The sequence below is a fragment of the Monodelphis domestica genome, chromosome 1 (assembly GCF_027887165.1).
Source record: "Monodelphis domestica isolate mMonDom1 chromosome 1, mMonDom1.pri, whole genome shotgun sequence".
Classification (NCBI taxonomy): Eukaryota; Metazoa; Chordata; class Mammalia; order Didelphimorphia; family Didelphidae; genus Monodelphis; species Monodelphis domestica.
The window spans coordinates 207034009-207061065 of record NC_077227.1 but is presented as its reverse complement, the minus strand read 5'-3'; the positions used below and the strand labels follow the sequence as shown (position 1 = coordinate 207061065).

At 35.1% G+C, this 27057-nt stretch overlaps 1 protein-coding gene across 3 annotated transcripts in view; it reads left to right on the top strand.

The window, feature by feature from the left end:
- TP53BP1 (tumor protein p53 binding protein 1) overlaps positions 1-27057 on the top strand; it is a 210370-nt gene that overhangs the window by 110377 nt on the left and 72936 nt on the right. The gene's annotated exons all lie outside the window — the stretch shown is intronic.

The following is a 27057-nucleotide window of genomic DNA, read 5'->3' as shown; positions in this document are numbered from 1 at the left end:
TGGAACCCTTTTCCAAATCATCACAAATTCGGAATTAGTGAAATCTTGAATGAATGAAGTTTATTGAGCTATGCTTAGCTTGGGGATTGAATATTTGAGAGAAACAAAGTTTTAAAGGGTCCACGTTAGAACAATTAAACTACTTTAAAAAGCTGAAAAATTGAATTTGTGAGAAATTAAAGAAACTGGGATTAATTTGGAGAACAGAACCCTAAAAATCTTTTAGGGTAAATTGGCACTAAGGATCAATTAAAGGAACTGGGATATTTATCCTGGAGAAGAGAACTTGGTGGGGTAGGACAGAAAAAACACACACACATATATATATATATATATATATATATATATATGTATATATAAAACTTAGAAGTGGGATTAGATTTATTACTTAGCCCAAAAAGAGGAAGACTCTTGAAATGGAATGGAATGGAATTTTCAATGGATAGAAATTACATGGAAGTAGATTTAAGCCCACCATGAAAGAAAACTTTCAAAAAGTAGACCACTGAATTTTTGGTTAAAATAGAATGGGCAGTGTGGTAGGATCTGTTATTGAGATCCCAGTCACTAGAGATCTTCAAGTAGAACCTTGATAGATTTTGTGACTACTTGTTAGGGATATTATAGATGAGATTTATACTTTGAATGAGGGTTGAATTATTTGATGCTTAAGATTCCTTACAAATTAGCAAGTTCATGATTTTGACTTTTATAAACTAGTATGTTGTGATGTGCTAGCAATGTGTTAGTTACTCTTGTCAAAAAGAACAAAATGTTGAACATCATTAGGCAAATTATTTAGAAACTAAGTAGACATTCTTATCCTACTCTTTTAATATTGTATGCAGCTCTCTGGTTGCTGAATTTTGAGAGACAGATGGTACTAAAGAAAGTCCAGAGAAGAGCAATGAAAATAATTAAGGAAATAGCCTTTTAGTGATGTGAGAACAACCTGGTAGTTTCCTTAGTTTGCTTTCATTTTTGTTGGAATCTCTTTGATTTTCAGAATTTCTCTTTTGGTGTTTAAAGTATTGTTTTCCTGGGTTTTTTAGTTGCAGTCTCATTTCAGTTATTTTTTTAAACCATTGCTTTCCATGTTAGACCATGTTTCCAGTGGTCTACTGTGTATTGGTTGCAAGGCAGAAGAGCAGTAAGGGCTAGGCAATTGGAGTAAAGTAACTTGTGAGGCTGAATTTAACCGCTGATCTCTCTTCTCTAGACTTGGCTGTCTATCCACTGAGACACCTAGGTGATCCTATTCCCATTTCATTTAATCTGTTTGATTCTTTGATTTGGAAAGACAAAGTTTGAGAAGGCTAGTTGTGATCAAAATCTACAGAAGTGTTAAGGGTGTAAGGTGAATTTGCAAAAAGTAACTAGCTGGCACAGTAGATCAGGAAGACCAGAGCTCAAATGCTTCCTCACTGAGTGACTCTGGGCAAATGAACCAGAGAAGGAAATGGCAAACCACTCCATGATATTTGCCAAGAATACTCCAAATGGGGTCTCAAAGAGTTAGACAAGACTGAAAGCAGCAAAGGATGAAATTTGAGTTATTTAGAATCTCAGTATACTAGAAATAACAGATAATGCTTAAAGCTTAAAGGAGATAAAATTTGAGAAATAAAGGAGTTAGTAGAAGGAATAATTGGGCAAAAAAAACACCTATGTAATTGCAAGGTTTATTTAAATAAATTCATGAATGCAAGGCCAAAAATAAAGGGTAAACTGTAATTGGCATACTGATGTGACTTACTTGAGGATGTATATTACCCAGTGTTCTCACAAATTATTTTTTGATACTATTCTCAAGACTCAAAATAGTAGGCTTGATGATGAACTCTGGGTCTGACCCATTATAGAAATATAATGAATTATTAGATGGCTTTTACCAGAGTGTGAACTTTGGTAAATTTTGGTAAAAAATACTTTTACCAAAGTATGAACAAATGGTGATCACTCTCTCAGGGTAAAAGAAGAGGAAATGGGCTAATGTTATAACAAGAAACTAGAGATAAAAGAAAATTTTCCAACATGGAATTGGGCTAACAAATGAGGTCATAGATTTACCTTTCCTGAGAATCTTTAGAAATATAGTCGATTTTCAGATGCGGATAGTTCTACATTTGCTATTAAATTATTCTTCCTTTTCTCATTTATAATACTTCTTTACTACTTCTATAAAAGAAGATCATTTAAGGTCACCAGTTAGTCCGCTAGCATACTTGTGGAGATTTGAGGAATAAAGAACTTGATGGTTTTAATTCTAACTTTAGGGAAGAAATATTCTGAGAAGCTAAGAGGATATCAAATATGAGTAGAAATGGAAAATTTAGCAAGCTTAGTGCTAAAAGTCATTGACTAGTAGATAGTCTGGTGTGATAGAAAAGAGGGTTGGATTTAAAATCAGAAATCTAATTTTTAATCCTGACCACTACTTACTATTTATATGATCTTGGGCAAATAATTTAATTTGAGTCTCAATTCCCTCATCTCTAATATGAGAGGATTGGAGTCATTAGTTCTCAAAAGTGTGGTCCAAAGCCCCTTGGAGACCCCCTGAGATACTTGATGAGGTCAAAATTATTTTCATAATCATTCTAAGATGTTTTAACTTTGAATATGGCAAGTAATAGATATGGTAGATCTGACCTATATAAATAAAGGCCCTTTGGGTGAGGTTCTTGAGTAAATTTTGAGTAAGATTTGAGGTCATAGAATTTGAGAACTACTAGATTATATTAGCTTTAAAGTTCCTTATACCTTTAAATCTGTGATCCAGTGATCCAAATAATAGTTTACTATGCCTGTTGAAGAAACCCAGAACCTGAGGAGAAATGGCATAAATATTGCAGGATTTTTATCATATTGCTTTCATTTGTTTAAGAAAATTTCATGTGAAAGTATCACTTATTCCTTTATATTTTTCTTTATTATAGAATCACAGCTTTTAAAGAAAAGGTACCAGAGATTTATCTGCAGAATTATAGCACTGTGAAGGTAGTATCCAAATAAAAATTTCAGTTATTTGCTTAAACTCCAAAGAAGTGGTTCATGTAAAAGTCCACTTTATTTCAGAATGAAGTAGGCTGATGTTTTAAGGTTGACCAGGCTTATGTAGGATTTTTTTTTTGTCTATATGTGTGGATATATTGTGAGTTAATTAAAGGGGAAACAGTAATAAAAATGATTTTCTTTGGTAAGCTCAAATGAAATAGACTAAAGTAACTAAAAGATAACAATCATCTGAAAAAATTTTGGGGAAAAGATTCCTTCATTCAAATTGTTAGTTTCTAGAGAAGTTTATATACATTAAATCCCTCCTCCCCCAATTGTACATATCATACATGAATTCAAGAAAGTTTTAGATTGAAATGCTTCTTTTACTCATGATATTTGGGTTGAAATTTTGAGGTCAGAACATGTATTTATATAATAGCTTCCTTCTAAGGGTCTTTAAAAACTATTTCATAATTTATTTATACTTGGGTAAACTTGTGATCTCTCATTCATTATAGGTATTCTTTCCACCTGGGCATGTTGAGCAGTGAACAATATTACATAAAAAATGAAACTGATCATATCTTAGTAAACTGGAAATATATTATTGTTATTTTAAAATCTGTATGTATGTAGCCAGATCAATAGTTGGTTAAAATTTATGATTAATTTTAGAGGCTAAAATTAACATTCAGTTAGAAAAAAGAATAAAATTGAGGTGACATTTTATGCTATTAAAACAACTTTATCTTTTTATTGTTTATGAGCTATTGGTAAAAGTAAATACATTGACTCTGGTTATTTGCAATTTCTTAGAGAAATTTAACTGATATAAAGCAATCACCATAACAGGGAAGCCAAAAGAACCCAGAAATTTCCATAAGCAATAAACACGTTATTTCCTTGTTTAGTAGATCCTTTTAGAGAGTAATATTATTTGTGAAATGTTATGAAGAATATGAGGGAAGATTCTAAGTAGTAGTCTTGCAAAAACAATAAGCAGTAGAGGGAAAATCTGTAGTAAGCTTGGCCTGAAACTTAGCCAAGCCAGATCATTCAAGTAACATGAATAGAGAAAACTGGAGGTGGAACAATTGGTAGCTGTGAAGTGGAACAGAGCCTAATTTTTTTATTGGTTTTATTTACATCTTCAATACTATCATGTTTGTAATTTGACAACTTTAAACATAATAGATTCCATGAAGAAATGTAATGGTATTCAAGAAAATGAAGTTAGAAAGAATGACTTGTTTTTCAGTCATTTCAGTTATGTCTGAATCTTTGACCCCATTTGAGTTTTTTTTTCCCCATTGGGGGTTTTATTGGCATAGATATTAGGGTACTTTGCCATTTCCTTTTTCAGCTCATTTTGCAGATGAGGAAACAGAGGCAAAAAAAGGTTAAGTGACTTTCCAGTGTCACACAGGTATGAAGTATCTGAAGCTAGGTTTGAACTCAGAATTTCCTGACTCCATGCCCAGTTGTGCCACCCAGCTGCCCCCTAATTGTTACCCCAGAGATGTTTTAATTTATATTTCTCCAAAAAATATTGATTTAGAGCATTATTTTTTCACCTGACTATAGTAGCTTTGATTTCTTTTGTTCAGATCCTTTGACTGTTTTTCAAGTGGGAAATGTTGCTTATTTTTATAAATTTGATTGTTTTCCTTATTTTGATAAATGAGATCTTTATCTGAAAAACTTGGCTGTAAAATTTTCCCCAGTATCCTGCTTTCCTTCTTATTTTGGCTATATTTGTTTGTGCACAACCTTTTTAATTCATGTAAAAAAATTACTTATTTTATTTCCTACATTCCTTTCTGTTTCTTGTTTGGTCATGAATTCTTCCCTCATCCTATACATATAGATCTGATAGGTAAAATTTTCCATGCACCCCTAATTTGCTTATATCTCCCTTTTATGGCTAACTCATCTACCCATTTTGTTTGTATCTTGGTATATGGTGTGAGTTGTTGATCTATACTGTACATAGTTTCTGCCAAACTACTTTTGTGTTTTCCCAGCAATTTTTGTCAAATAATGAGTTTTTGCTGCAAGAGTTTAGATCTTTCAGTTTATCAAACACTAGATTAATATGATCATTCTCCACTGTGTTTTATGTGCCTAATCTATTCCACTGATCTACCACTATTTCTTAGCTAGCACCAGATTGTTTTCATGATTACTTCTTTGTATTAGAGATTGAAATCTGGTACTGCTAGGTTGCCTTCCTTAACATTTTTTATTTTTCTCTTGGTAATCTTCTTGACCTTTTGTTCTTCCAGATGAATTTTGGTCTTTTTCTAACTGTAAAATAATTATTTGATAGTTTGATGGGGATAGCACTGAATAAGAAAATTAATTTAGGTAGAATTGTCATTTTTAATATATTAGATTGACCTACCCTTGAACAATTAATATTTCACACAAATACCTCTATGTTCATAATAGTTACTGGGTTTTTCTTGACCCATACATTTTATATTGTCTACAGTTATTTTAAATAGAATTTCCCTTTCTATCTCTTGCTGCTGGATTTCGCTGGTAATATATAGAAATGTTAATGATTTAAGGGGTTTATTTTTTATCTTGTAACTTTGCTATAGTCATTAAATTTTTTCAGCTAGTTTTTTAGTAGTATCTATTACTATTTAGTAGTATCTATTTAGTAGTAGTAGTAGTAAGTAGAATTTCCTCTTAGATTTTCTATGTATACCATTATATCGACTGCAAAAAGATAGTTTTGCTTCCTTGTTATCTATTCTTATTCTCTCACTTTTTTCATATTTCTTTGGCTATCATTTCTAGTACAATATTAAGTAATAATGGCAATGATGGACAACTTTGCTTCACCCCTTATTTTAGTGGAAAGGCTTCTAGCTTATCCCCATTACAGATAATGTTTCTTCTTGATTATAGAGAAATATTACTTGTCATTTGAATTCTTATGCTTAGGAATGAATGTTGTTTTTTGTCAAAAGCCTTTTCTGCATTTGTTGACATAATCACAATTACATAGTTTTTGTTATTGATCTGGCCAGTTATGCTTATAGTTTTCCTAATATTGAGTTAGCCTTGCATTCCTGGTATAAATTCCACTTGGTTTCAAGTTTTGATCTTTGAGATATTTTGCTATAATCACCTAGCTAATATTTTACTTAAATTTTTTGCATCAACATTTATTAAAGAAATTGGTCTATAGTTTTTTCCAGTGTTTTTGCTCCCTTTGATTTAGGTATCAAAACTCCATTTGTGTCATAGGAAGAATTTGATGGTACTCCTTCTTTATCTATTTTTTCCAAGTAGTTTATGCAGTATTGAAATTAATTGTTCTTTAAATGTTTGCTAGACTTTGCTAATAAATCCATTTCATCTTGGGGTTTTTTTCCTTAGGGAGTTAATTTATGACCTGTTAAATTTATTTTTCAAAGATAAGCATTTTATTTTGTTTTCAGTTAATCTGTGTAAATTCATATTTTTGAAAATATTCATCCATTTCATTGAAATTGTCAGTTTTATTGACATATCATTGACCAAAATAGCTCATAATAATTTGCTTTACTTTAATCATCATTAGTTATGCATTTGTTCTTTTCATTTTTGTTACTGTTAATTTGAATTTCTTCTTTCTTTTTTAAAAAATGAAAATTAACTAGTGGTTTGTCTTTTTTGGCCCATAAACAAGCACTTGGTTTTATTCATTAGTTCAGTGGGTTGTTAAAAAATTTTTTTTCAGTTTTACTTTCTCCTTTGATATTCAGGATTTCTATTTTGTTATTTAATTGAAGATTTTTAATTTGTGCTTTTTCTATATATTTTTTAGTTATATATCCTATTCATTAATCTGCTCTTTCTCTCTTTTATTGACATAAGCACATAGAGATATACATTTTTCCCTAAGTACTACTTTGGTTGCGTCCTAGAAATGTTAGTATGTTGTCTCATTGTGGTCATTATCCTTAATGAAATTGTTGATTGCTTTCTGTGATTTATTCTTTGATCCATTCATTTAGCATTAGATTATTTAGTTTCCATAACTAGTTAGTTAGTTTCCTTACTTAGCTTTAAAGACCTTTTATTGAATGTAATTTTTATTGCATTATGGTCTGAGAGAGGGATGCATTTAATATTTATGCTTCTTTGCAAGGTTTTTTAAAAAAATTAAAAAATTTTTTTACCTTTTAAATATTATTTTATTAGGTCATTTTCAAACATTATTTATGGGAAACAAAGATCTTTTTTTTCCCTCTTTTCCTCCCCCCCCCACTCCCTCCTGCCACCCCTCCCATAGCCAGTGTGTGATTCTTCTGGGTATCACATGTATCCTTGGTCTGAACCCAATTCCATGTTGTTGGTATTTGCGTTAGGGTGTTCATTTAGAGTCTCTCCTCAATCATATCCCCTCAACCCATGTAGTCAAGCAATTGCCTTTCCTCGTTGTTTTTACTCCCACCATTTGTCCTCTGCTTGTGGGTAGTGTTTTTTCTCCTAGATCCCTGCAAATTGTTCAGGGATGTTGCATTGACACTAATGGAGAAATCCATTACGTTCGATTGTACCACAGTGTATCCGTCTCTGTGTACAATGTTTTCCTGGTTCTGCTCCTTTCACTCTGCATCACTTCCTGGAGGTTGTTCCAGTCTCCATGGAATTCCTCCACTTTATAATTCCTTTGAGCACTATAGTATTCCATCACCAACATATACCACAATTTGTTCAGCCATTCCCCAATTGAAGGGCATCTCCTCATTTTCCAATTTTTGGCCACCACAAAGAGTGCAGCTATGAATATTCTTGTACAAGTCTTTTTCCTGATTATCTCTTTGGGGTACAAATCCAGCAGTGCTATGGCTAGATCAAAGGGCAGACACTCTTTTATCACCCTTTGGGCATAGTTTCACATTGCCCTCCAGAATGGTTGCATCAATTCAAAACTCCACCAGCAATGACTTAATGTCCCAACTTTGCCACATCCCCTCCAGCATTCATTACTTTCCATAGCTGTCATGTTAGCCAATCTGCTAGGTGTGAGGTGATACCTCAGAGTTGTTTTGATTTGCATTTCTCTGATTATCAGAGATTTAGAACATTTTTTCATGGGCTTATTAATAGTTTTGATCTCTTTATCTGAAAATTGCCTATTCATGTCACTTGGCTATTTATCAATTGGAGAATGGCTTGATTTTTTGTACACTTGATTTAGTTCTTTGTAAATTTGAGTAATTAGACCTTTGTCAGAGGTTTTGTTATGAAGATTGTTTCCCAATTTGTTGCTTCCCTTCTGATTTTAGTTACATTGATTTTGTTTGTACAAAACCTTTTTAATTTGATGTAATCAAAATTATTTATTTTCCATTTTGTGACTCTTTCTAAGTCTTGCTTGGTTTTAAAATCTTTCCCTTCCCAAAGGTCTGACATGTATACTATTCTGTGTTCACCTAATTTACTTATACTTTCCTTCTTTATGTTCAAGTCATTCACCCATTCTGAGTTTATCTTGGAGTAGGGTGTGAGGTGTTGATCCAGACCTAATCTCTCCCACACTATCTTCCAGTTTTCCCAGCAGTTTTTATCAAATAGTGGATTTTTGTCCCAAAAGTTGGGTTTGTCATAGACTGTCTTGCTGAGGTCATTTACTCCAAGTGTATTCCACTGATCCTCCTTTCTGTCTCTTAGCCAGTACCAAATTGTTTTGATGACCATTGTTTTCTAATATAGTTTGAGATCTGGGACTGCAAAGCCACCTTCCTTTGTATTTTTTTTTTCATTGTTTCCCTGGATATCCTTGATCCTTTGTTCTTCCAAATGAACTTTGTTATGGTTTTTTCTAATTCTAATGTTTTGGAAGTTCAATGGGTATGGCACTAAATAGATAGATGAGTTTGGGTAGGATGGTCATTTTTATTATATTGGCTCGTCCTACCCATGAGCAGTTAATATTTTTCCAATTGCTTAAGTCTAGTTTTAGTTGTGTGGAGAATGTTTTGTAGTTGTATTCATATAGTTCCTGTGATTGTCTCGGCAGATAGATTCCCAAGTATTTTATATTGTCTAAGGTGATTTTGAATGGAATTTCTCTTTCTAATTCTTTCTGCTGAGATGTGTTCGAAATATATAGAAATGCTGATGACTTATGTGGGTTTATTTTGTATCCTACAACTTTGCTAAAGTTGTTGATTATTTCGACTAGCTTTTTGGTTGATTTTCTAGGATTCTTTAAGTAGACCATCATGTCATCCGCAAAGAGTGACAGCTTGGTCTCCTCATTGCCAATTTTAATACCTTCAATTTCTTTTTCTTCTCTAATTGCTACTGCTAGTGTTTCTAGTACAATGTTGAATAATAGAGGTGATAATGGGCATCCTTGTTTCACTGCTGATCTTATTGGGAATGCATCTAGTTTATCCCCATTGCAGATGATGTTTGCTGATGGTTTTAGCTATATACTATTTATTATTTTTAGGAAAGACCCTTCTATTCCTATGCTTTCTGGTGTTTTTAATAGGAATGGGTGTTGTAGTTTATCAAAGACTTTTTCTGTGTCTATTGAGATAATCATGTGGTTTTTGTTCAATTATGTGGATGGTATTCCTAATATTGCACCAGCCTTGCATTCCTGGTATAAATCCTACTTGATCATAGTGAATGACCCTCCTGATCACTTGCTGGAGCCTTTTTGCTAGTATCCTGTTTAAGATTTTTGCATCTATGTTCATTAGGGAGATTGGTCTGTAGTTTTCTTTCTCTGTTTTTGACTTGCCTGGCTTTGGAATCAGTACCATATTTGTGTCATAAAAGGAATTTGGTAGCCCTCCCTCTTTGCTTATTATGTCAAATAATTTGTATAGTATTGGGATTAGCTGTTCTTTGAATGTTTCTTTGCAAGGTTTTTAATGTCGTAACATGATCAGTTTTTGTGAAAGTGCCTTGTGAAGCTGTGAAAATGGCATATGCCTTTGTGTTCCCTTTCAATATTCTCCAGAGATTTTTCAAATCTAATTTTTCAAAAATTCTTTTCAGGTCTTTCATTTCTTTATTTATCTCATGGTTAGATTTCTCTGTATCTGAGAGGAGTAAATTGAGGTCTCTCATTAGTGTAGTTTTACTGTTTATTTCCTCCTGTATTTCAATTAACTTTTAAGAATTTGGATGCTCTGCCATTTGGTACATATGTGATAAGTATTGATATTCATTTTCTGTGGTGTCTTTTAGCAAAATTTATTTTCCCTGATTATAACTTTTTTATTAGGTCTATTTTTGCTTTTGCTTTGAGATCTTGATTACTACCTCAGCCTTTTTTTACTTTGGCTGATGCATAATAGATTTTGCTCCAGCCTCTTATTTTAACTCCCTGTGTGCCTGTTTAGTGTAATCTGGTTTTTAATACATTCTGGTCTTTGCTTCTATTTTGTAAATGAATTAATCCCATTCCCACTTACAATTATAATTGCCTACTTTGTATTTCCCTTCATCCTCTTCTTTTTTTACCTTTCTTTACTTTCTCCTCCTCAAAAGTCCCTTTTGCTTCTGACCACTGCCTTGCTTAATATCTCTTCACCTTCCCCTTCCTTTCCCTTAGTTCTTTCCCTTCCTAATTTCCTATTGGTTATGATGAATTTCTATATTATTCTCTCCTTGAGCTAGTTCAGATGAGAGTAAAGTTCAAGTGTTGCCTGTTTCGCATTTTCCTTTCCATTGTATTTACTCTTTTATGTGAGATAATTTCCCCCATTCTTCCTTTCCCTTCCTCCTCCCATTTCATTCCTCTTTTTCACTCTTCCTTTTTTTTTTTTGAGAGTACCCTAACATATTTGATTTACATTCATGACCTCTGTTTATGCAGACTCCTTCTAACTTCCTTAATGATGACAAAGTTCTTAGGAGTTACATATATCTTCATTTTTTGGGAATGTGAACAGTTTTACCTTATTAAATTCTCTTGAGTCTTTTAATTGTCAGATTTTCTGTTCAGCTCTAGTCTTTTCATCAGGAATGCTCAGAAGTTCTCTATTTCATTAAATGTCCAGCCCCCCCTTCCTGAGGGATTATACTCAGTTTTGCTAGGTAGATTGTTCTTGGTTGCAATCCTAGCTCCTTTCCATTCTAGGTAGTCATATTATAAAACCTTTTGGTAGTTTGATTGGTATAACTTAAATCTATAAATTAATTGGTAATATTATCATTTTTGTTATTTTTCCATGCCCCAGCTCTGAGCGTTGACTGTTAATCTAGTTATTTAAAGTATTTATTACTGTATGATATATTCTCTAAAGAGTATGAGTTCTTAACTATTTTTGTGTCAAAGACCCTTGTGAATCCGTGACACTTTGCCAAAACCTGTGAATTCCTTCATAGAATATTTTGAAATACATAAAATAAATGATACAGAATTAAAAAAGAAAACCAGTTGTTAAAGTATATTTTTTTAAATATTCACAATCCTCAGGTAAAAAACTTCTGTTATAGAAGGTGAGATTTTCTAGATGTTCCTTTTTATTTATGCTTTTAGTGAGATCCACAGCCACTCAAAAGAAACTGGTATTCACAATGAAGAATCTAGGAGGATTCTGTATTCATATTGTGTAGATTATGAAATGCAGTTGAATGAATGCCCATTGACTACATCAGTGTGTATGTAGTATAGATAGCTTTTAGGTACTGCAGTTGGATAGATAGTGAACCAGCTCCAGAAGTGAATAGGAAGAATTTCTTAAAAGTTTTTTCATATTTTTTATATTCCTCAACTGTCCATCTCAATTGCTTTATTGTGTTCTATTATATTAATTAAACACGTTTTATTTGACCATTATCCTGTTGTTGGACATTTAGGTTACTTTCAGTTTTTTGAAGTTATATTTTATATTTCTATGAAAATTTTTATATAGAAAGCTTTTAAATACTTTTAGGGTATATTCTTAAGAGTAGAATTATTGAGTCAAAGAATATGATTATGTTTTATAATTTTGTCATGTTAATAGATTATTCTCCCAAAAGATTTTGCAACTTTGCAAATGTACTAAGTTTAACTACAGCTTCACCATCATTGAACTGTATTGCTTTTTATACTTTTTGCCAAATTAGTGGCCGGGAAGTAGTACCTTAAAGTTGTTTTAATGTTTGTCTCTTTATTAGTGATGCTGAGCATTTTTCAATTAAACAATTTTTGTTTCATAATTTGAAAATTATATATTTTAACCGTTTATGCATTTTGGACTGGGAATTATTATATTGACTTCGATGGATGATTTATCTTGGTAGAGAGGAGGAAGAGGGCACTTTAGTTTGGTTTAAGTGATATGAGCTGTGTTTTTGTAATAAAAAAGTAAAGCAAATTAATATAGCTGAGCCAAGGTGTTGAACTAAGGTGAGTAGTTGAGGATAACTCAGGAAAACCAGTTTGGGATCAGATTAAAAAGGACATTAAAAGCCAAACTATAGAGTTGATTTCATTCTGTAATGTAGTGGGTCTTTTTAAGTTTACATGAGATTTGGAACTGAAATCTTCTTTTGTCCCTACAAGTGAGATTCTCTCAGTTTTATTTCCTGGAGCCAATAAGTAATTTCCTCATTCATGCAGGAATTTGTGTGATTCTGAGGCATATGAGATATACTTCATATTCATGTTAAATGGTAGGGGACAATTCCTGTAGATGTCTATGGGAAGTTCTTTATTTTGATCATTTAGCCTCTATTGTCCAAAGTTTCATTTTCCAATTCTCCTCAGTATTATTTTTCCACAAGAAAAAAAATCAAGTTGGTGAAGAATATCTATGTCCAGACTATGATATACAGTTGGCTGGACAATCCAGAGTTGAGTAAATATTCTTTTCATATAATCTCCTAGGTTACGCATTCTGTTCTTTTTTTAACTATAATGTCATCTTTTTCTGTGAAAAATGGCTAATATGTTTTTGTGTGAAATTTTTTTCGAATAATAATTATACATCATTTTAAGAGAGTATTTTATAGTTTTTAAAGTTTTATTTGCAGCCTGATGAGGGTAGGTAGGGAAAAGATAATCTTTATTTTAAAGTTGAGGAAATTCAAGCTTAGAGAACTTAAGTGACTTATCCATAGCCATATGGCTCATAGTTTATCAAGCTGAGACTATTCCAATGCCCATACTACTATGTTATACTGGGGGGGGGGGTTTGTGTGTGTTTTGTTTTTTAAATAGAAGGGGACAAAAGTACCAAAGTTAAAAGAGTGATAGGAAGAAAGTGATATCATCTTTGGAGTTAGACACCACCCTCCAATCTTTGTCTTTTGATTGATCCATTTTTTCTTACATTGGATTTGCTTAGAATTGGTTACCCATACAAACCTTTTTTGTTCCCTGAGTATAAACAATTTTATTAAAAGTTATTTGTAAATATCAAATTAAAAAAATATAATTTTGATTGGATTGGTTTGTTCAGATGGTTAACTTTTAGAACCAATTTTTAATACAAATCTCTAGGCATTTAAACATTTTATGTTTCTAATAGTTCAAATTAGTAGTGACCTGTCAAAATGAACACCTAAGTGTGCATATTTATGTGATAATTGATAAAGTAAAAAAGATTTCATATTACTGGAGGTTAACATGCTTTATGTAGTCAAATGAATGCTTGATGTTGGGTTTTGTTATCTCCTGGACTTCCTGGCTTGGCATTCTGAGTATATGGGAATCATTGGGCTGCATTTTTTTTGGAGAGGGGGAGAACTTAATGAGTATATCAGAAGAGGGTCAGGAAGTCACTTTAGTCCTATATCTCTAGCAGTTCAGCAGAGTTTTGAAGCCATTCTCATTTTATAGTATACTACCTAAAATTGCTGAGGATCAGAATAGGTTATCTGGAAGTGGCCTGGTCAGATCTTGCAACCTTGAGTGCCACCTTAGAGTTGTAGTGTACCACATAGCCCTAAAGCAGCAATGTTTTGGCACCAGGCAGCACACCTCTTCAGATCCCAAATGTGGTGATCAGGTAAGCAGAATAATAGCTTTTTGTTTATGCCAGTATTTCATATTACTAAAGAGATAATTTCTAATAGGAAGAAAATGGAGGCAGAGAGGAATTTAAACTAGTGTTAGAAGGTGAGAGGTAGAAAAACTGGTACTGAGGAGGACTGGAAGTAGAAACACAGGACTGCTGGAGCTATATAATCAGTATGAAAGATTTGTTGAGGAAAGGACTATTCACATAGTGTCTAATTTAAATGCTTTGCTCACAATATATGCTTAATAAGTGTTGTTGAGTTTAATTGGATAAGAAGAATCTTTGTGTTTCAAAATGATGCAAATTGCTTTAGAGATATGGAAATTTCTTACCAGTCCCAGGAAATGAATGTGGGAGAGCTCCACCTATCTAGTCCCACTCATTCTGCTTGTAGAAATGATGTAGACAAAACAGGAGACTAGACATTCGTGCTTAGAGATGACAGAACCTGTTGACTAGGATAGAGGAAGAACGTGTTAGTCATATTGTATCATGTTCTAAATGGAAGATTGGAAGTGCTTACTCTTGAAAACTTTTCTTTTCTCATAAAAATTTTTATTGATTTTTTTGTTTTTAATATCTTTATTTTAAAATATATATTTCTTTTCCCCTCTACCCAGCAAGATATCTTCTAAGCTTTTCTAGGAATCACCTCTGCCAGCTTGTTATTCCTTTTTAATTGTTTGGAGGTTTTTTTGTCTCTCCAGTTTATCTCCCTCAATTTCCTAATCCCCATACAGATTCCTTTCAGAGTCCTATCATTATTGTCCCTGTGGTCACTGTGGATGGAATGGGCCAACTTTCCTGCTGCTTCTCCCTACTATAAAGATAATTTTAGCATTGTGACTTAAATCTAAATTTAAATGGTCTCCAGGGAAAATCCCAAATAATAAAATACTCAAGTCAGTTGGAAAATTTATGGTGATTTAATTGATAGTGGAGGAGATTAAGGAGAAGGAAGAAAGAAAAGGAGTAAGATTTTCTCCCGCCTGGCTAGTACCGGGCAGGAAGATTAGAAGATCTAGAAAGTAAGGTTTTGGAGTGTGAAGGAAGAAGGAGTCAGCCTGAACTCCAAAAAGGGCCCAGCCAAGATGCCCGAACCTGAATCAGCTCAAGGGCAAACTCACCGCCCAACCCAGACAAATAACTGCCACCACTCCAAGATGTCAGAACGCCTAGCACGCTGCCAGCCAGAGTCGCCTCTCCAGGGAAAGAGAGTGAAGAGAGCCAGTGACATGCCTTATGTAGAGAGTTTTACATCACTTTCCTGTGTCTCATTTGTACCAATCATAGCTTAACTTGACTCAGGACAGCCCAGGGGTCTGTCCACTTTTTCTGCACATGTCTGTTGAAGGCCATTTTTCTCAGATACTTAATCCTCGAGTTTGGTGCAGACCTTCCTAATCTTGTTAAACTAAGGAGGGTGGAGAAATGTAGAGTTCCCAAGACCTGATTCTGTTAGTCCAAGTATCTCTATTGTTATTGATCAGGAAATAGCTAAATCAGATCTTCTAAAGTAGGTCTGATTAGGGTGGCTATTTCTGTTCTCTTCTTTACATCACTTTGAATGGCAGTTTGGTGAGAATGGAGAGAGAGCTGGCCAAGGGAGTGAGAAAGATTTGCATCCCACCCATGACACATAACTGACTCTGAGACTCTAGGTTTCACTTAGCTACTTGTTGCCTCAGGCAATGTTCTAAATGTTGTAAAACCAAAATTGACTGAGCAGTTATATACTTGCATTGGTGGAGGGCGTTTCCAAACTGGGGAGCTCTTATTGAAATTGCATGATTGAATGGGATTGGAACAGGCTGTTATCCCTGCTATTAGAAAGACAATAGAGGATGATGGGTTGCTCCAGTTTAGGAGCTCTGAGCTACAGTAGAGCAAAAACCAGTTGTTGTCCACACTAAGTCATCAATAAGGTGAGCTCTGAAAAGTGGAAATTCATCAGTCTGCCTAAGGAGGGGCAAACTGGCCTGCATCAAAAAAACAGAGTATGTTAAAGCAAGACCAGTAAGTATTGGGATCAATTCTCTGAGTGGCTGCTGTGCTTCTAGCCTGGATGAGATAGGAATATCCAAATACCAAATAAAAGAAAAATTATGTATTCTGACAAAAAATATACTACCTTCATTCTGATTTCTTTTAGGCTTTAACTAAAACCTAGCTTTCCCCCAAAGATTCCAGATTTTTGGCAACACTCCCTCATTCTATCTCATCTCGAGGAACTTCTCATTCCTACCTCCAGATTCTGCCACTGCCACTTATTCAACAATTTCTTTTTTGAAGTTCATCCCTATCTTCTGCCAACCAGTAGGATGTTTTTCTATCTTTCTCAATGTCTTTGGTAGTTAAGTCTTTTTCTCTAACCTATTCCTCAATATTTTCCTGGGAGACTTCAATATTTACATTAATGATTCTTTAACATATTGCCCTCCTTGAATTCCTGGTCCACTTTACCTTCATTTTACTGTAGCTGCTCACATTTTAGACCCAACATACCTAAAACTATTCTTTAAAGAAAAATAAGTAAACAAAAATCTGCCTCCTCTTATTCTCACTCCCAAAGTAGAAAAAGAAGGAAAAACAAAATCCTTCTTAGAACCATGTTTAGTCAAATAAAACAAATTTCTATATTGTCTTTATCCAAAAGAAATCAATGCCTCAATTTGTTCTTGTAAATCTTTTACATCTCTGTAAGGAGGCAAATAGCATGTATTTCATCAAATTTGAAACTATCTTCTTCATCACTTTTTTGTAGCACAATGCTGTTCTATCACATTTATACCTCATAACTTGTTGAACCATTCCCCAGGTGATGGGAACCCCTTCAGTCTCCAATTTTTTTTGCCACTGAAAAAAGAGCTATGAATGTTTTTGTACATTCTAAGAGTTTGCTTATCAAATGAGATAATATTTGCAGGACACTTAGCATAGTGCTTAGTATATGTTGGTTGTCTCTTGAACCGAGGATGATGATTGTCTTTGTGTGTTTTTGTGCACAAAGACACCTGTGCATGAAGATTTAAGTGGAAAAGTCGATGCACAGAGACAGTCCCACTCTCTCGGCGTTGGAAGCCTGGGTCCATTGGCACGAAAAGTCGTTACACCTGGAGACTTCCTCAGCTGCATTGGATGGCCGTGTTGTCTTTTGTGCTCCATCACGCCCTAAGCACTCCACAGTGTCTTGCTGCATCGCCATCTCAGCCGTTGAACCTTCTTGTTGGTTTCTTCTGCCTGTTCTGCTGAAGCAGTCTTCACATGCTGGGTGAACAAAGCCCTAGTTCACCAGGGGTCGACGTTGACCCAATGGCTACCCTCACAAGGTTTAGCCGGCCTGTTGAAGCCGTTGCCCGGGGTGTGGCTGCTGCCGCATGCTAGCAGCTACTAGGAGCCACAAGTGAGAGCTGGGTGTCAGGTGAGGGTCAGTGGATGGAGAGCTGCCCTAGAAGGGCACGACAAGCCCTCCATACCAGAGATATTACCCCTCCCTGAGCACCCCATACACCCCTTAGTGTATATAGTAGGTACTTAATAAATGCTTGTTCCCTTCCACTTCCCTCTTAGAATAATTACTGCCAATATCTGTTTTCCTTCTAATGCCTCCTGCTTATTTCCCTGTTGAATGGTGTGTATTTCTGTACCCAGCTGTGAGTGTATGTGTGTATATTCTTCCCTCCTTTGACCAGTTCATATGAGAATAAGTTTGAAGTGTCTGCTTCTCCCCTTTTCTCCTTATTTCAAAAGATGGCAATCATGGGACCAAAGTCCTCTTTCTCCCAGCACCTGTCCCAGCAAAACCTGGCAGAACATCAGGATTTTCCTGTCAGGCCTGGACAATGACCTCCCGCATCACTGACCATCAAGCCTGAGAACTCACCTCCGGAGACCAAGGTTCCACATCCCCTCAGTGCCATCCAATGAACTGGTCCCAAGCAATCCCAACTTGACCAATAGAGGCAATCCAGATTACCTCATCCCTGACAACCACATTATAAGAAATTGTTTTCTTCACCACTCCTGTGGTGACTCAGCAACCATCATTGCTGGTGTTGAGCTCCCCCTTGCTTCGCACCCATCCTTCCCCCATTGCTACTTCTACCATCAGTCTCCCATTACCACCACCCTCCTGCCCCCTGCCCCCCGCCCCCTCTCCCCACTTTTCCTCTAAATAAAGTTTTGCCTCAGTCTCTGGTTGTATTCCCTGTCAGCCAGGTTTGACATTCTACTTCTCTACCCAGATTATCTGAGGTGATTTTCCTAAAACTTTCTCTTTCTTTCCTCCCCTAGTATATTCCTCTTTCCTATTCTTTTAAATCCTTAAGATATAATAGAACCACTCCCAGGCCCTCTGTTTAGTTAGGTCCTCCTTCTATGACCCCAATGATGATAGAATTCATAGGGGATACTTATTTTATCTCCTCATATTAGTATGTATGCAGTTTATTTCAGCTTTGACTTATGATTATTTGTTTATGTTTGCCTTTTTATAATTCTTTTAACTCCTTTGGTTGAATTTCAAAGGAATACTTGGCTTTTTCATCAGGAACTCTTGGAAGTATTCTATTTATTAAAGGCCCCCCCCCCCCCGAGTTATATTCAGTTTTTCTGGTAAGTTATTATTTATAAGCCTTTTGATATTCCAAGCTTTCCATTCCTTTTATATATGATCTTGACTGTGACTTTATTGTGCTTTCAGTACTTTTTCTTTGCTGTGAAAGCTCTAGATTTTGGCTGTAATGTTCCTGGGAAGTTTTCAGTTTGGAATATCTTTTAGCAGATGATGAGTGTATTCTTTCTACTTGCAATTTGTCCTATGGTTCTTTTTTTTAATGTTTTTATTTTATTTTATTATTTTTTTTAATTTTATTTGGTCAATTTCAAACATTATTCCTTGGTTACAAAAATCATATTCTGTTCCTCCCTGTCCTCCCCCACCATTCCTGTAGCTGACGCACAATTCCACTGGGTGTTACATGTGTCCTTGATCAGAACCTATTTCCATGCTGTTGATGTTTTCACTAGGATGTTCATTTAGGGTCTATATCCCCAATCACATCCCCCTCGACTCATGTAATCAAGCAGTTGTTTTTCTTCTATGTTTCTGCTCCCACAGTTTTTCCTCTGAATGTGGATAGTGTTCTTTCTCATAGATCCCTTCCGGTTGCTCATGATCACTGCATTGCCACTAATGGAGAAGTCCATTACATTCGATTGTACCATAGTGTATCAGTCTCTGTGTACGATGTTCTCCTGGTTCTGCTCCTTTTGCTCTGTATCACTTCCTGGAGGTTGTTCCAGTTCCCATGGAATATTTATATAGAAATGCTGATGACTTATATGGGTTCATTTTGTATCCTGAAACTTTGCTAAAGTTGTTGATTATTTCGACTAGCTTTTTGGTTGAATCTCAAGGATTCTTTAAGTAGACCATCATATCATCCACAAAGTGATAGCTTGGTCTCCTCATTGCCCATTTTAATACCTTCAATTTCTTTTTCTTCTCTAATTGCTACTGCTAGTGTTTCTAGTACAATGTTAAATAATAGGGGTGTTAACGGGCATCCTTGTTTCACTCCTGATCTTATTGGGAATGCATCGTATATCTCCATTGCAGATGATGTTGGCTGATGGTTTCAGATAAATACTGTTTATTATTTTTAGGAAAAACCCTTCTATTCCTATACTTTCTAGTGTTTTCAATAGGAATGAGTATTGTATTTTGTCAAAGGTTTTTTCTGCGTCCATTGAGATAATCATGTGGTTTTTGTTGGATTGCTTGTTGATATGGTCAATTATGTGGATGGTTTTCCTGATAGTGAACCATCCTTGCATTCCTAGTATAAATCCCACCTGATCATAGTGAATAACTCTCATGATGACTTGCTGGAGTCTTTTTGCTAGTATCCTATTTAAGATTTTGCATCTGTGTTCATTAAGGAGATTGGCCTATAATTTTCTTTCTCTGTTTTTGACCTGCCTGGCTTTAGAATCAGTACCATATTTGTGTCATAAAAGGAATTTGGTAGAACTCCCTCTTTGCTTATTATGTCAAATAGTTTGTATAGTATCAGGATTAGCTGTTCTTTGAATGTTTGATAGAATTCATTTGTTAATCCATCAGGCCCTGAGGATTTTTTCTTAAAGAGTTCTTTGATGGCTTTTTCAATTTCTTTTTCTTATATGGGATTATTTAAGAATTCTATTTCTTCTTCTGTTAGTCTAGGCAGTTTATATTTTTGTAAATATTCATCCATATCACCTACATTGACATATTTATTGCCATATAATTGGGCAAAATAGTTTTTGATGATTTCCTTAATTTCCTCTTCATTGGAGGTGAGGTCTCCCTTTTCATCTATGATACTGTTAATTTGGTTTTCTTCTTTTTTTTGTTAGATTGACCAGTACTTTGTCTATTTTGTTTGTTTTTTCAGAATACCAGCTTCTTGTCTTATTTCTTCAATAGTTCCTTCACTTTCAATTTTATTAATTTCTCCCTTAATTTTTAGGATCTCTAATTTAGTTTTCTTCTGGGGATTTTTAATTTGTTCGCTTTCAAGTTTTTTGATTTGCATGTCCAATTCATTGACCTCTGCCATCCCCAATTTGTTAATACATAAACTCAAGGATATAAAATTTCCCCTGACTACTGCTTTGGCTGCATCCCATAGATTTTGAAAGGATGTCTCATCATTGTCATTTTCTTCAATGAAATTGTTTCTATGATTTGTTCTCTAACTGATTTTGGAGAATCATATTATTTAATTTCCAATTAATTTTTGATTTGGCTCTCCATGTACCCTTACTGATCATTATTTTTATTGTGTTATGATCTTAAAAGGTTATATTTATTATTTCTGCTTTTCTGCATTTTTTTGCCTTGTTTTTATGACCTAGTACATGGTCAATCTTTGTGAATGTACCATGTGCTGCTGAAAAGAAGGTGTATTTTTTTGTCCCTATTTATTTTTCTCCATATATCTATTAACTCTAATTTTACTAAGATTTTATTCACATCTTTTACCTCTTTCTTATTTATTTTTTGATTTGATTTATCTAGTTCTGATAGAGGAAGGTTCAGGTCTCCCACTAGTATAGTTTTACTATATATTTCCTCCTTCAATTCTACTAGTTTCTCCTTTAGAAATTTGCATGCTATACCATTTGGTGCTGTAAGAGTTAAAATAGTTGAGGCCATATACTGTAGTGATTAAAATAGTGGAAGATATAAATTGTGATAGATATAAAGAGTGGATGAGTAAGTTGTGACCGCAGGAAATATGTTTTCACTACAGTGTTTTGTTTTTAAATCAAATATAAGGTGATTGCCAGGGAAATATTCCCAATTATTCAAATATACCCAAGTCAGCTGGGTTTTATAGAGATTTTAATTAATACAAATGAGGAATTAAAGAAAAGGAGAGAAAGAGAGAAAAAGGAAATCATGAGAAAGGGATAAGCCGGCCCTGGCCAGTCCTGGCCAACCCAGGCCTAAGCCCTAAGAGAAAAGATCAGTCAGTCCTTAATCACTCACCACAAGATCTGTCCAAGCAAGGATTCTAGTGACACCAGGCCAGCATCATCTCAGCTGCCTCCAGCAGCTCAATCCTCAATCTGAATGTTTCAGAATCCCTTGAGCTCCTATCTGAGCTCCTATTTAAAGGGCATTTTCTCCTATGTCACCTCCCCTAAGTCCTTATATCTACCAATCACAGTAGACGTTTTTCAAAGGACAGACCATTCTTAGTTCACACCTGAGTAGACTAATCTTTTGAGTAATTCACGCCTGAGTAGACTAGAATCTCTGAGTAAGTATTCACCTCTTTGCTCCCCTTTTTGTATTAGTCCTAAAATAGGCATGGCTTAAGTATGGGTTTAAGTACTTTTCATTGTTCAGAAAAGAGTTTACAACTTTATCTTCCCCTAGGGTAGACTTAAGTAGGTGAGTTCTTACATTCCTGATCTAAGTAGAGTTCACTGCCCAAATGGGGAATGGTCTTAATCCAATCTTATGAAGTAGGGTCTGGGAATTTTTAAGGTTCACAGTGCATACATATTGATTACTGATATTTCCTCATTATCTATACTTCCTTTTATCAGGATGTATTTACCTTCCCTATTCCTTTTAATCAGATATATTTTTACTTTGGCTTTGTCAGATATCATGATTGCAACTTCTGCCTTCTTTATGTCAGTTGAAGCCCAATAGGTTTTGCTCCAACCTTTGATTCTAACCTTGTTAGTATCTAACCGCCTCAGGTGTGTTTCTTGTAGACAACCTATGGGTAGGATTTTGGATTCTAATCCACTCTCCTATTTTTTTTTTTCATTTTATGGGTAAGTTTATCCCATTCACATTCAAAGTTATGATTGTCACTTGTGTATTTCTCAGCATTTTGATATCCTCTCCTAGTTCTGACCTTTTTTCTTTTGCTATATCTTTTTAAACCAGTGGTTTACTTCTAATCCATCCCCCTAATCCCCTCCCTTGATATGCTTCCCTTTCTGGCCCCTCCCTTTTTGTTCCCTTCTTGTTTTTATAGGGTCTGTTAAGTTCCCTCCCCCTTCCCTTTCCCTACCTTTTTGTACTCTCTTCCCTCTACCTCCTTAGTTTTCCCTTCTCCCCTTTCCTGTAGGATAAGATAGAATTCAAGACCCCAATGGATCTAGATGCTCTTCCCTCTCAGAATTGATTTCACTGAAAGTAAGGTTTAGGTATTTATTACCTATTAGCACTCTCTTCCTCTCCTTCCTATAACAGTATTCTTCCCCTCCCCTTCCCCATTCCCTTTGTGTGATAAAGATTATCCTGTTTATTTTGTTTCTTCAAGAATCTCTTGGTTCTATCTTCGATTTCCCCTCCTTTTTTCTTTTTTCTTTTTTTTGCATATCATCTTATAGCACTTTTACCCCAATCTCTTCCTGTGAATGATTCTTCTAGTTACTATAATAGTGAATATAATTTTTGAGAGTTACAAATAACATTTCCCCTATATATTAATATATATAATTTGATCTAATTGTAGCCCTTAAAGAAGAACGTTTGAAAAAAAAAAAAACGTTTTCCCCTTTTCCCTCTCTTATTTACCTTTTCATGTTTCTCTTGATCTTTGTGTTTGGATATCAAACTTTCCACTTAGTTCTGGTGTTTTCTTTACAAATACTTGGAATGTCCTATGGTTCTAAGAGACCTGAACAGTTGGTTTTCCTCCCTCCCTTCTTCCCTCCTTTTCTCCCTCCCTCCCTTTCTCCATTCCTCTCTCTCTCTCCCTTCCCCTCCCTCCTTTTCTCCTTCTTTCTTTCACCTTCTGTCTTAGAATTGCTACTAGCTATTGGTTCTAAGGCAGAAGAATAGTTAAGGACTAGGCATTTGGGGTTAAGTTATTTGCCCCAGGTCACATAATTAAGGAGAAGGCCAGATTTGAACCCAGAAACTCCTATCTCCAGGCTTCTCTATCTACTGAGCCACCTAGCTGCCCTGACAGTTTTAAGATTTCTTGAAATATTTCTTGGCTGTATTTTTGGTCATAGTTTCAGGTTGTTGAATAATTTATTTTCTTCAACCAGCAAAAATCTGCCTTCTCACCCTTTCTACCTTGACTCCTCTCTCCTACTTGAAATTTAAAGGAAAATCTTGTTTCAAACATGTAGAGTAAATCAAAACAAATTTCCACATTGGCCATGTCAAAAGAAATTATCTTATTATGCACTGAATCCTTTGCCCCTATACCAGGAGGAGTAGCATGTTTCATCATTAGTTCAGTGATCCTTAAATTTTCTGTCCTTGATCTATTTTCCAGGTCAGTTATTTTTTGCAATACAACACCTTATATTTTCATCTTTTTTTTTTCAGTCTTTTGACTTTGTTTTAACATATCTTATTGTCTTGTTGAGACAGCTGATAATTCTAAGATCCTAACTGTAAATTATTTTGATCTTTTATCCCTTAATTCTTCCAGATTCTTCAAGTTCATCAATATTACCCAGCTCTTTCGTACATTGACTTAATTGAATTGTCAGCCATTTCAATTATATTTCCTTTCTTATTTACCCTTTAGTTGTTAGTTTTCTTGACCTTTTACCATTTCTTTCCCATCAACTCTTAACTCTTCCATTTTCTGCCTCTTCTGCTCCTGTTCTCCAGTAAGTGAATCCTTCTGAAAGAAATTGTAAGACTATATTGACTATATTCACCACTGATTTATAGTATCTAATTTCAATTGGGCTCTTACTACTACATAACAAATCTTTTATTCATTTCATATTGATTATTATTTTCACTTCAATGACTCTTCCTAAACCTCTTGTCTCTCTTTAAGCCTTCAGTTCCAACCATTTTCTTCTCATTCAAGAAATGGCCTTTAAAAAAAAAAATTTTAAGATTATACTTGTCTCCCACCAAGGCCCCTGACCCTTCTTCTCAATTTCCCTTTTATTCTCATGGGCAACATTATTCTCCTTGTCATGTTACAGCATCCTCAATTTTATTCTCAATTTCTCAACTTGTTGTATATCCTTTATGTCATCAAAGCTTGTTACTGCCTTCATTAACATCGCCTTCTTTAACTCACACAGCCCACGCAAGCCCCATTTTCTTGCCTGGAACTATTACAGTAGCCTTCCAATTGGTGTCCCTTCCTGAAGTCTTTTCCTATTCCAATTCATCCTCCACTGAGTTGCCAGTGATTTTTCTAACAATGTTATCTCCTTCCTCCCTCATTAAACTTGGGTGACTCTATATTACCTCTGGGTTCAAATACAAAATTCTCTGATGTTTTAAAGCCTTTCACAGACTAGCTTTTTCTTATCATTCCAGTCCTCTTTTACTTTATTCTTCTCCAGAGATTATAACCTATTTATTCATGTGATCTATTTATTTATAGCATCCTGCTAGCTCTTCCATAAATATAACAATCTATTTCCACATCCTGTGCTTTTGTACTGGCTGTCCACCATACTTGAAGTGTTCTCCTTTCTTACCATTGCCTCTTAGCTACTGCCTTCCTTAAAGATTCAGCTTGAATCTCACCTTTAGGATATTTTTCTTTACTTCTTAACTGCTAGTACTGCCTCTCAGATTACTTTCCATCATAGAAATAAATAAATAAATGAATGAATGAATGAATGTATATATATATTGCAGTGTTGGTGAAGGTTTTTAAGTTCACATGCCCAGAGGGCAACTTCAAGCTGCCTGTGAGCAAGTGTTCTCTCCCCCCCCCCCCAATTACCTGAGAGAACAGAGGGAGGAAGTGTTCTCTTTGGGTGGCCAGACAAAGGGGCAGGGCATGCAAAAAATGTTCTTGGGCTCAGGGAAGAGAGGGAACAGAGTAGGTCCCCCATGCTGGGGCTGGCACAGGTGCCAATACTTCACCAATGCTGATATATTGTGTGTATCTAATTACTGTCATGTTACATTCCTCATTAGCGTATGAACTCCTTGAGGGCAGGGAGGATGTTTTTGCCTTTCTTTTTATCCACAGAATTTAGCAGAGTACCTGGCTTATACTAAAAAGCCTGTTTGATTGTGTGGTAACACAGTACAGTGGAAAAATTGTTGAATTTGGAGTCAGAAGACCTGGACCACTTACTATTGCATGGTTTTGGCAAGTAATTTAAAAACTATGGACCTCTGTTTTTCATCTGTAAAATGAAGGGGTTTGAACTAGATAAACTCTGATTTCCCTTTCCACTTTAAGAGATGTGATTTGTGATCTCATGATCTGATATGAATTTCCTTAACTCAAACTGTCATCTTGCATCTTCTCTTTTCCTTTCAGGAATAAATACCAAGAAGGAAAAGTCTATGGCAGTTACTTTTGCAATCTGTTGGTTCCTTACCTCCAACTTAACCCCTCCCCCACCTCATCCTTTACCTTTCTGTAGTATATTGTCTGATTTATTTATTTACCCACTCCTTTATACTTTCCCTATTATTTTCACAGCACTAATATTTTCTGCTTTTGCTCTGGTCTAGTCTTTTTGGACTATTTCTTTTTTATCTCTTGCTCCGTCCTCTTAAACTGAAAGAAAATTTCTCAAAGCTCAATTTCTATTCTTTCTTCCTCTGAAATTTCATACCTATATTCATCATCTGTACAAAGATGATTCCTAAATCTCTGACTTCTCCCTAGAGGTAGAGCAATGTTTCATTCACAGAGCTACTTATGGTATTTTTTTTTTCATCTGAACTGGAACCTTATTATCTAACCTCCCTATCTATCCCTTCATATGGCATCTCCCAGAAGTTTAAAACCTTTTGATAATCTTTGACTCTTCCTTTTCCCTCATCCCCATATCCAGTCTCTTACCGAATTCTATCAGTTATACCTTAGTAATATTGTTCCTATTACCTCTTTAAAAAAAAATAAAAACCCTTACCTTCTGTCTTGGAGTATTAGCTCCAAGGCAGAAGAGCAGTAAGAGCTAGGCAATGGGGGGGAGGGGGCGGAGGGGTTAAGTGACTTGCCCAGGGTCACACAGCTAGGAAGTGTCTGAGGCCAGATTTGAACCTAGGACCTCCCGTCTCTAGGCCTGGTTTTCTATCCACTGAGCCACCCAACTGCCCCCTTTATTACCTTAAAAAAATTTTTTTTTTGTGAACTTAATTGACTTTAAACACAGACATCTCAAGATACTGATGAGGGAAGAGGAGGATAGGAACCCTAAATTTCTGTCACATACATTCATCTAGTCCAAAACCTATAGTACTTCCCCATTGCTTATTAAATAAAAATATACATTATTGATTCTATCATTCAAACCTCTCCATGTGACTCCAACCTACCTTTACAAACATTTCTCACTACTCTCCTTCCCATACTTGGTATTCATTTGAATTGCAGTATTCACTTTTCCTAGTTTTGTGTCTTTATTCTCTAGACTTTATGGGTTTGCTCAAGCCATCTTCAGTGCCTAGAATGAACTAAAGGACTATCTTCTTCCCTTCCATTTTCTTCCTTTATTCCTCACCTTCAACCTAATCTCTGCCTTATGAAAAACCTTCCTAAGATGCCCAATTCAGTTGGTAAGGCCTTCTTGAAACTCTCTGTTCTCATCAAGCTGAAAATTT